The 10,000-nt window shown below is 43.6% G+C and overlaps 1 protein-coding gene across 3 annotated transcripts in view; it reads left to right on the plus strand.

Annotated features, from left to right (window-relative positions):
- LOC135111985 (uncharacterized) overlaps positions 1-10,000 on the plus strand; it is a 67,053-nt gene that overhangs the window by 5,303 nt on the left and 51,750 nt on the right. The window lies entirely within an intron of this gene.

The following is a 10,000-nucleotide window of genomic DNA, read 5'->3' on the forward strand; positions in this document are numbered from 1 at the left end:
TATGTGCTGTTTTTTTTCTTTTCCTTTTGTAACTCTATATTCTTTGATGTCCGTATATAGACACCGTAAATTGTATACAAACATCATATTGGATGGCAATACACACACACACACACACACACACACACACACACACACACACACACACACACACACACACACACACACACACACACACGCGTACGTTCACCTCTCTTTCCTCTCCCTGTTTCACCTTTCCATTTTCCCTTTTCCTCGCTCTCCCTCTCTCTCTATCTCCATTTCTTCTTTCTCCTTGTCCTCCCCTCTCCTCTCTCTCTCTCTCTCTCTCTCTCTCTCTCTCTCTCTCTCTCTCTCTCTCTCTCTCTCTCTCTCTCTCTCTCTCTCTCTCTCTCTCTCTCTCCCTCGACAGCAGAGTTCAGCACACTTTCAAAACACTCTCCCCCTCTGGCACGCAGCATATTTGACAGAGTTATATTTTCCAGGCATGCAGTGGCCACGATCCCAGGGGACATGAAAGTATCTCCCTTACAAGTTTTACTCTCGTCTAAAGTTTAAAATAAGACCTTTAGGCGTAAGCTGACCCAGAATACATTTTACGTTTTTTCATACTCTATTGTGTTTTTATAGAAGTTTATCCTCCAAAGTTTTTTTTTAATCTGTTCTTTCCTTATCAGAAGTTACAAGTGGTAGTAAACTCGAGCTACAAAGTGATGGAGCCAGTGCGTGCCTTTTTTTTCATTCGGCGTTCCACCTCTTGTGATCCTTGGTGGGTTAGCTTATCGGCATGTAAAAGCTTTCATTGAAGGGCGGCAGTTGACTTCTCCCTCTCTCTCTCTCTCTCTCTCTCTCTCTCTCTCTCTCTCTCTCTCTCTCTCTCTCTCTCTCTCTCTGGGTATGTTACCAGCGAGGAGGAAAGCGGGGAAGTGAGAATTTCTATTAGGGGGTTGGGAGTGGGGAAGTGAGGAGTTACATTACGTAGTGGGTGGGGAGTGTGGCAGCGTACGGGAATCCTTGGAGTCTACCGATCCACGCAATGCTCTGCTAACGTACTCCACAGACAACAGAGCAATAGTGATGTCAATATACCTTCATACAGACCCTGCTTCCAGTTGATATTGTTCCCGGGAGTAATTTGGACAGCGGGATCGACTGGGTAAAGGTTTACGATTTGGCCCCGTCGAAATTGTTCCCGGGATCGATTTAAATTGGCACGAGCAGGTCACAAGTCAGAGGTCAGAGGTCAGACAGCAGGTGACCTCTGACCTCTTACTGCTCCTGCCTGCCTGCCTGCTGAACTGTACACTCACCTGCACGCCTGATCACCTGCACCTACCTCGCGTACTGCTGTTTGTTGTCTTAGGGATAAAACAGCCAGAACGCGGGAATGTGCCACGCCCCTTCCTGCCACCTGCCATCGACTCAACAGTGGAGAGAGGGAGTGGGAGCCTGGTTTCTTAATATTGTTTTATTTTTTCTCCATATCCTCCTCTTTCGTTCTTTCTTTCTTTCTTTCTTTTTCCTTGTTTAGCATAGTTTTTTGTTGTTATTATTTTCTTATCTCCTTGTCTGTCTATATCTGGACTGTTTTCTTTGTGTGTGTGTGTGTGTGTGTGTGTGTGTGTGTGTGTGTGTGTGTGTGTGTGTGTGTGTAAGTATAGGTTGTTCGTGCGTGTGTGTAGACACTTGTGGGGGGATGTAGGAGTGTGTTCTTGCTAATGCGTATTAAAATCTTCACTTCGAGACATTAAAAACACGAAAACGAACAAGAAAACCGCACGGACACACACACATACACACACACACACACACACACACACACACACACACACACACACACACACACACACACACACACACAACAAACGTAAACCAAGTATATTTACAGACATCACTCCATTTGCAAGTCTTATCTTACAGAGTGTTGAATTAGGGCCGAAGACAACAAAGGAATCGCTAATAAGTAACAGGAGAAGGTGATGGTCATATTGAATCACCTCGTGGTTTAATCCTTACTGTTCCTTTGTTTTTACTCAGTGATTGCCTTATTTATTGGTTCATTTATGTTTTCAAGCAAAATTTAACTTTCTTGCTTTTTGTTTTGTTCGATTGTTCGTTTTTTTTTCTTTTCGTTATGGATGTTCTTTCTTTCTATTTATCTTTATTGCTGTTATGAATGTTTCTCTCTCTCTCTCTCTCTCTCTCTCTCTCTCTCTCTCTCTCTCTCTCTCTCTCTCTCTCTCTCTCTCTCTCTCTCTCTCTCCCCTTCCTTTTTTTCTTTTCCTTTCGTTTATTCGTTCATTCGTTCGTTTTTTCATTAATTTTGTTATGGTTGTCATTCTCACCGATACTTTTAATTGGTGCGTTGCGTGATAGTGTTCCTCTTTGTCTCCGGCCTTGTCTGTCTGTGTCTTTGTCTCTGTTTTTGTCTGTCTGTCTGTCTTTTGTTCCCGCGTCCTCTCTCTCTCTCTTTCTGTGTCTCTCTCTCTTTTACACGTGTCAGCAGAAAGCCTTGTGCGGTTCACTAAACTTGTCATGGTTCTTGGTTCGACCTTCATACACCCTGCCTTTCTCACCCTGCCTCTCTTCTCACCCTGCCTCCCTTCTCACCCTGCCTTTCTTCCCACCCTGCCTCTCTTCTCATCCTGCCTCTCTCACCCTGCCTCTCCTCACCCTGCCTCTCTCACCCTGCCTCTCCTCACCCTGCCTCTCTCACCCTGCTTCTCACCGTGCCTCTCTCTCTCACCGTGCGTCTCTCACCCTGCCTCTCTCACCCTGCCTCTCTCACCCTGCCTCTCACCCTGCCTCTCTTCTCACCCTGCCTCTCTCACCGTCCCTCTCTCATCCTGCTCTCACCCTGCCTCTCACTTAAATACACTTATTCTACCTTGCTTCCTTTCTCTCACTCTTTTCCGATTTAGAATCTCTCTCTCTCTCTCTCTCTCTCTCTCTCTCTCTCTCTCTCTCTCTCTCTCTCTCTCTCTCTCTCTCTCTCTCTCTCTCTCTCTCTCTCTCTCTCTCTCCCTTTGATTACTAGTCTTTACCAAATGCTCTCAAGAGACTGGCAAGTTACAACACCACGTGACATCTGACGAGAGAGAGAGAGAGAGAGAGAGAGAGAGAGAGAGAGAGAGAGAGAGAGAGAGAAAGGGATAATTGGTTCTATGTATGGTTGTTTTGTTTATCACAATTTTGCACAACACGTATTGATTTTCACACACACACACACACACACACACACACACACACACACACACACACACACGGTAAAAAATAAATAGATTTAAACACATAGATACGTTTCATTGTTTCGAATCGAGTCTTTGTGTTTTGGCTACGAAAACATGGACCCGAGCCTACCTTTCCATCTCCCCTCTTCCCCCCTCTCTCTCTCTCTCTCTCTCTCTCTCTCTCTCTCTCTCTCTCTCTCTCTCTCTCTCTCTCTCTCTCTCTCTCTCTCTCTCTCTCTCTCTCTCTCTCTCTCTCTCTCTCTCTCCCTCCCCCTCTCCCTCTCTCCCTCAACGCTTCCCTCACTGTTTTTCCTTCTTTCATACCTCTCTTTTTCCTTATATCTCTCGTGTATTTTATATTTCCCCTGCCTTTGTATCTCTCTCTCTCTCTCTCTCTCTCTCTCTCTCTCTCTCTCTCTCTCTCTCTCTCTCTCTCTCTCTCTCTCTCTCTCTCTCTCTCTCTCTCTCTCTCTCTCTCTCTCTCTCTCTCTAATCATTTTCCGGGTAACCATCTTCTCCTCTATTTCCTCTCTCCTTTGCTGCCCCTTTCCTCCATCCTTTATTTTTTTTTCTCCACTGCTTTTACTCTCGCACCTCCTCCTCCTCCTCCTCCTCCTCCTCCTCCTCCTCCTCCTCCTCCTCTTCCTCCTCCTCCTCCTTCGTTTCTCATTATCCTCTGTGCTTCCTCCCTTTATCCATCTTGCTTTGTGGAGGTTTCTTGTTGCTCTCAGCCACTCCTCATTTTCCACTTAATTTCCCCTGGTTTTGTTCGCTAGTATGACCTGATGCCTCCTCCTTCTCTTCCTCTTCTTCTTCTTCGTCTTCCTTCTCCTCCTCTTCCATCTGCTTCGTCTCTTGTTCTTTTCTTCTCGATTTCTTCCTTGTGCTCGAAGTGCATCTGCTGCTTCTGAGTATCCTCCTCCTCCTCCTCCTCCTCCTCCTCCTCCTCCTCCTCCTCCTCCTCCTCCTCCTCCTCCTCCTCCTCCTCCATTACAATACCAACAACAACAGGCTTTACACTTCATAACAAAGCACACGTTGAAATCAAGCGCTCATTTTTTTCTTTTAACCTCGCTCTCTCTCTCTCTCTCTCTCTCTCTCTCTCTCTCTCTCTCTCTCTCTCTCTCTCTCTCTGATAATGTTTTTCAACTTTGGGTCATTGGCGTGCCGTTCACCGCCTCACTACCACCAGCACCAGCACCACCACATCAATACCACATCACCATCCCTGAAACACCACCACCACCACTACCATCATCACCACTACCATCATCACCACCACCATTGATCGCCTAACTCATCTTCGTGCCTTCAGTACCAACAACAACCACCACCACCATCACCACCACCATCATCGCCATCACTACCACTACTGCTATTGGCTTCATCATAACTTCCCTCTCCTCCTCCTCGTCCTCCTCCTTCCTTTCATTCTCTTTCTTTCTCTTTCTGCCTCGGCGTGTAATTGCTATCGGTGGCGCGAACTTAATTATGTTTTATGGTAATGACGCAAATTGCTGATTATTAAATGATGGTTGTTAATGCAAATGATTCTAGGGGACAATTAAATGGTGCCGGCAGGTATGGAGTCCACTAATTACTCTGGTGCTGTGGTCCCCTTCCAGAGAAAGAGAGAGAGAGAGAGAGAGAGAGAGAGAGAGAGAGAGAGAGAGAGAGAGAGAGAGAGAGAGGGTACCCATCTTCATACACCTCCCATTTCTTTACCTCCCTTGTCCCTCTCTCCTTCCAATCACCCCTCCCCCCATCCCTTCCTTTCCTTCCCCCTTATCCCTCCCTCTCTCCTTCCCCGTGTGTGTGTGTTATTAATGGTCTCTTTTGCCGTGATGGGTTGATGAGCAGACTTGAGATGGGAAGGTTGAATATTTTGGCAGCGTGTCTCCGTGCCATTCCTTCGTCAGTGTGTTTGCTTTGCGTGTCCCTCCGCCATCACGCTGCACCCCGCATCTTATACCTGGGTCATCAATATTAGATTCATTTTTATAGGATTTGTATATTCATTATGTTAGTGTTATTATTTTTCTTCTACTTCAGTTTATTTATTTATTTTTTGTTCGTTTTATGAGATGTGTTTCTTATCATGGTCGTGTTGTTATTTTTCTTTCGCTTCTGGTTATTGTTTATTGATTTATTTTATTTTGTTTTGTATTTTCTTTATGTTCGTGTTGTTTTTCTTCCATTTCGTCAATTTTATTTATTTATTTATTTATTTATTTATTTATTTATTTGTTTATTTATTTTGGTTTGTATTTTTTTTTTTATTTTCGTATCGTTTTCTTCCACTTCGTTTATTTTATTTATTTATTTATTTTGGTTTGTATTATTCATTATGTTCGTATTTTCTTCTTCCACTTCGTCTATTTTCTTTCTTTCTTACTTTCTTTCTTTCCTTTATTTATTTTGGTTTGTATTTTTCATTATATTCGTATTGTTGTTTTCATCTTCGTCAACGTTTTTTTTTTCTTATCTACTATGCTTTGTATTTCTCATTATGTGTGTATTTGTTATTTCCTTCCACTTCGTCAGCGTTTTGTATCTTTTTCTTATTTTTTTCTAGTTTGTGGCTTTCGTTATGCGCGTATTACATTTTATTATCTTCTCTTCACTATTATGTATCTTTCTTTATCCTTTATATTGTGTTTTACTCATCATGTGTATCACTTTTGTATAATTTTCTCCCGCGTCATCATTGTTTCCTCTCTTTCTTTTTGTTTGTATAATTTATGGTTTTTATTTCCTCATTGTGTGTGTGTGTATTAATCTTGCATCATTTGTGTTCTCCCGCACCATCATTATTTTCTATCTTTTTTGTATCATTCATAGTTTGTATTACTCATCCCGTGGCTCTCAGCTCTCCACCATCACTCATTCTCTCCCACAGTTAGGTACACATATGTTAATTAACTGTCATGTGATTTATATATTTCATTAACCAGATTTAATACATGAATCCCAAACTGACTGATGGTAATGGACTTGGTGAATGATGAATGAGATGGTGATATATGACTCGCATGACCTGTGCCAGTAACATTCACGCCTTCCACCACACAGGCGCTTAAATCAAGACTCTTCACAATGTAACTAGGCTTTCTCACTGTCCTGGAGGAACTAGCAACTTCATTAGGCCTTTTTATTCAGTTGTTTGTGTTCCTGGACCTACTTTAAGTAAAATAAAGAAGAAAAAAGAAGGAAAAGTGTGTCATTTATAACCTCTCTCCCGCGCTCGAGGTTAAAGGGAAGATGGATTTGAGCTAGATTCGAGCCTGCGATCCAAACAAAATCCGTGATAATCTGTGCAGTGTCGTAACTCTTGATATTACACTGTGCCCGCCGTGTTTGTGTGTGTGTGTGTGTGTGTGTGTGTGGTGGCTGTGTGTGTGGGGTGGCTGTGTGTTGTCGTGTGTTGTAACTTTTGGTTCCGGGATTATTACCAGTATTGCTGTGGTGTGATTTATTTGTACTATTTTTTTTTTACGGTGTTTTCTCTATTTCGTTATTGACATGCTTTGCTGGTGTGCCGTGTTTTCATCAGGGTGTGTTTTCTTGTTTGTTTTCTTGGCTTGGTTGGTTATGTAATTTAAAATTCCTGAGGTGGAAGTTATGAAAAATCTGTCTCTAAGATTGTGGAACTTTCTCTCTCTCTCTCTCTCTCTCTCTCTCTCTCTCTCTCTCTCTCTCTCTCTCTCTCTCTCTCTCTCTCTCTCTCTCTCTCTGTGTGTGTGCGTGTGTTGTTGTGTGTGTTCTCCATTGGTGAATTTCATCGAATCTGCATTTTGATGTCTGTGTGTGTGTGTGTGTGTGTGTGTGTGTGTGTGTGTGTGTGTGTGTGTGTGTGTGTGTGTATCATTGCATACAATGACCTCACTGGCCACTTAAGACAATTGGTTTAATAAACTGGTAGTGTGTGTGTGTGTGTGTGTGTGTGTGTGTGTGTGTGTGTGTGTGTGTGTGTGTGTGTGTGTGTGTGTCCGTACGTGCGTGCGTGCCTGTACACACTCCCGTTTACATGTCTTTGAACATAATTACTTGTTATCTTAAGTTTAATCCTACCAGACAACATTTCACAAGCACACGAATAGCTCGAGAGAGAGAGAGAGAGAGAGAGAGAGAGAGAGAGAGAGAGAGAAATTCACAAGATTGTACCAAATTTTCACCCTTACTCCATCATCACATGTTCCTCTGACTTGCCATTCCTTGCAGCCCGACTGCCTTCCCTCCACAATCCACCCTCTTTTCCTTCCACCCACCCATCCCCTCCATACCTCCATCTGTCCCTCCACTCTCCTTCCCTCTCTTCTCTCCACCTTTCCTCCACCCCCTGAGTCCCTCCACGTGATAACAAGGCTCCAGTCGATACTATGGAGGCTCGACCACAGGGTTGCCCGCTTGGCCCTTTGCCAGGCGACCCTATCGAACACTCCCCTGCCTCTTTCCCTACTCTCCCCCCTCCTCTCTCTCTCTCTCTCTCTCTCTCTCTCTCTCTCTCTCTCTCTCTCTCTCTCTCTCTCTCTCTCTCTCTCACACACACACACACACACACACACACACGCTGATTCGTTGCGTTCTCTCTCTCTCTCTCTCTCTCTCTCTCTCTCTCTCTCTCTCTCTCTCTCTCTCTCTCTCTCTCTCTCTCTCTCTCTCTCTCTCTCACGCTGATTCGTTGCGTTCTTCCCCTCTCTCTCTCTCTCTCTCTCTCTCTCTCTCTCTCTCTCTCTCTCTCTCTCTCTCTCTCTCTCTCTCTCTCTCTCTCTCTTGGCTTGTTTTGTTTTATTTTCCAGTTTACATTTTCATTCTTCCCTTTGTGGTCCATGTTTTATTGTTTCCCTCTCTCTCTCTCTCTCTCTCTCTCTCTCTCTCTCTCTCTCTCTCTCTCTCTCTCTCTCTCTCTGTACCCTTTTCTCTTTACAGCATTTTTTTCCTTTTTTTCTTCTTTTTTTCTTTCTTTGTTTTACCCTTACACACACACACACACACACACACACACACACACACACACACACACAACACGGTTCACGCCACAATCTAATCTCCATTCAGATAGTGCAGGTCCTGTAACTCTCTCCAACGCTCTCTCTTTCCTCTCTCTCCTCTCCCTTCCTTCCTCTCCCTCCGTTCCCTCATCCTCTTTCCATCTCCTCTGCTTTCCTCTCCCCAGTCTTCCTCTTTCTCATATTTCTCTTGTTTTTGGTCTTTTTGTTAATGTTTTTGCGTTATCCATCCGTCTCTCTCTCTCTCTCTCTCTCTCTCTCTCTCTCTCTCTCTCTCTCTCTCTCTCTCTCTCTCTCTCTCTCTCTCTCTTCAATTTTACCTCTTTCCCTCTAGCTTCTCTCTTTCCGCAGTCCCATTTTTTCCTCCTCCTCCTCCTCCTCCTCCTCCTCCTCCTCCTCCTCCACCACCTCACGTACTCCGTCAAGTTCTGTAGCTCGCTTTCCTCCTTTCTCTTCCTTATCTCTCTCTCTCTCTCTCTCTCTCTCTCTCTCTCTCTCTCTCTCTCTCTCTCTCTCTCTCTCTCTCTCTCAAGTCTTTTTTATTTCATCTTTCATTCCCTTTGATTTGTTTTGCCGGTTTTGTTATCGGTTTTCCTTTCATCTCTCCTTTGTCTTTCTCTTGTTTCCTTTTTGGTTTCTCTTTGTGGGATATGTTATAGTTTATCTCTCTCTCTCTCTCTCTCTCTCTCTCTCTCTCTCTCTCTCTCTCTCTCTCTCTCTCTCTCTCTCTCTCTCTCTCTGCGTATAATCTAAATTGCATTCGTATGTTTTTTCTCTCTCTCTCTCTCTCTCTCTCTCTCTCTCTCTCTCTCTCTCTCTCTCTCTCTCTCTCTCTCTCTCTCTCTCTCTCTCTCTCTCTCATTCCATATTTTCTTTTTTTCTTTTTCTTGACCATGTCCCTCTTCCTCCTCCTCCTCTTCCTCTTCCTCTCTCTCTCTTCTCTCTTCTTCTTCTTCTTCTTCTTCTTCTTCTTCTTCTTCTTCTTCTTCTTCTTCTTCTTCTTCTTCTTCTTCTTCTTCTCTCTCCCTGTCGTGAAAATGAGCAAGGAAATCCGGTATTTATGTTTATTTTAGGCGAAAGATTTTTACTTTTATTTTATTTTTTTTTCTGAACTTCGACCTCGCCTTGAGTGGAAATAGAGAGAGAGAGAGAGAGAGAGAGAGAGAGAGAGAGAGAGAGAGAGAGAGAGAGAGAGAGAGAGGAGGAGGAGGAGGAGGAGGAGGAGGAGGTGGGGATGTGTATGAAGATGAAGAAAAAAAAATGAGATGAAGAACTAAGGAAATGGACGAAAAGTTGAAAAAATAAAGGAGGAAGAGGAGGACGAAGAGAAGGAGGAGGAACAGGAGAAGGAGGAGAAAGAGAAGAGTGTATATGAAGAGGGAAAAATGAGACAGAACTAAAGAGAACGGGAAAAATAATTATGCATGAAAGGGAGAGCGGGAAAAATAATTGTGAAGAAAAAAGGAAACATGAAAAAGGAGAAGGAAAAGAAAGAGAAATGGAGGGAACAGGGAAATTGAACAATATGTGGGAGAGAATGAAGGAAATAGGAAGGAATTGAAGGAATTTGAATGGGGGAAGGAATTGAAAAAAGATGTATGCAGATATGAGAGAGAGAGAGAGAGAGAGAGAGAGAGAGAGAGAGAGAGAGAGAGAGAGAGAGAGAGGTGCACAAAATATACAAAACCATTTTTATTGCATTTTCTGTTTCACGCTTTGGTATTTGTGTTTTTGTTTTGCTGGGAAAATATTCCTTACATGGACCGAATATCTACGCGGTTT

This window comes from Scylla paramamosain, chromosome 23, assembly GCF_035594125.1.
Source record: "Scylla paramamosain isolate STU-SP2022 chromosome 23, ASM3559412v1, whole genome shotgun sequence".
Lineage (NCBI taxonomy): Eukaryota > Metazoa > Arthropoda > Malacostraca > Decapoda > Portunidae > Scylla > Scylla paramamosain.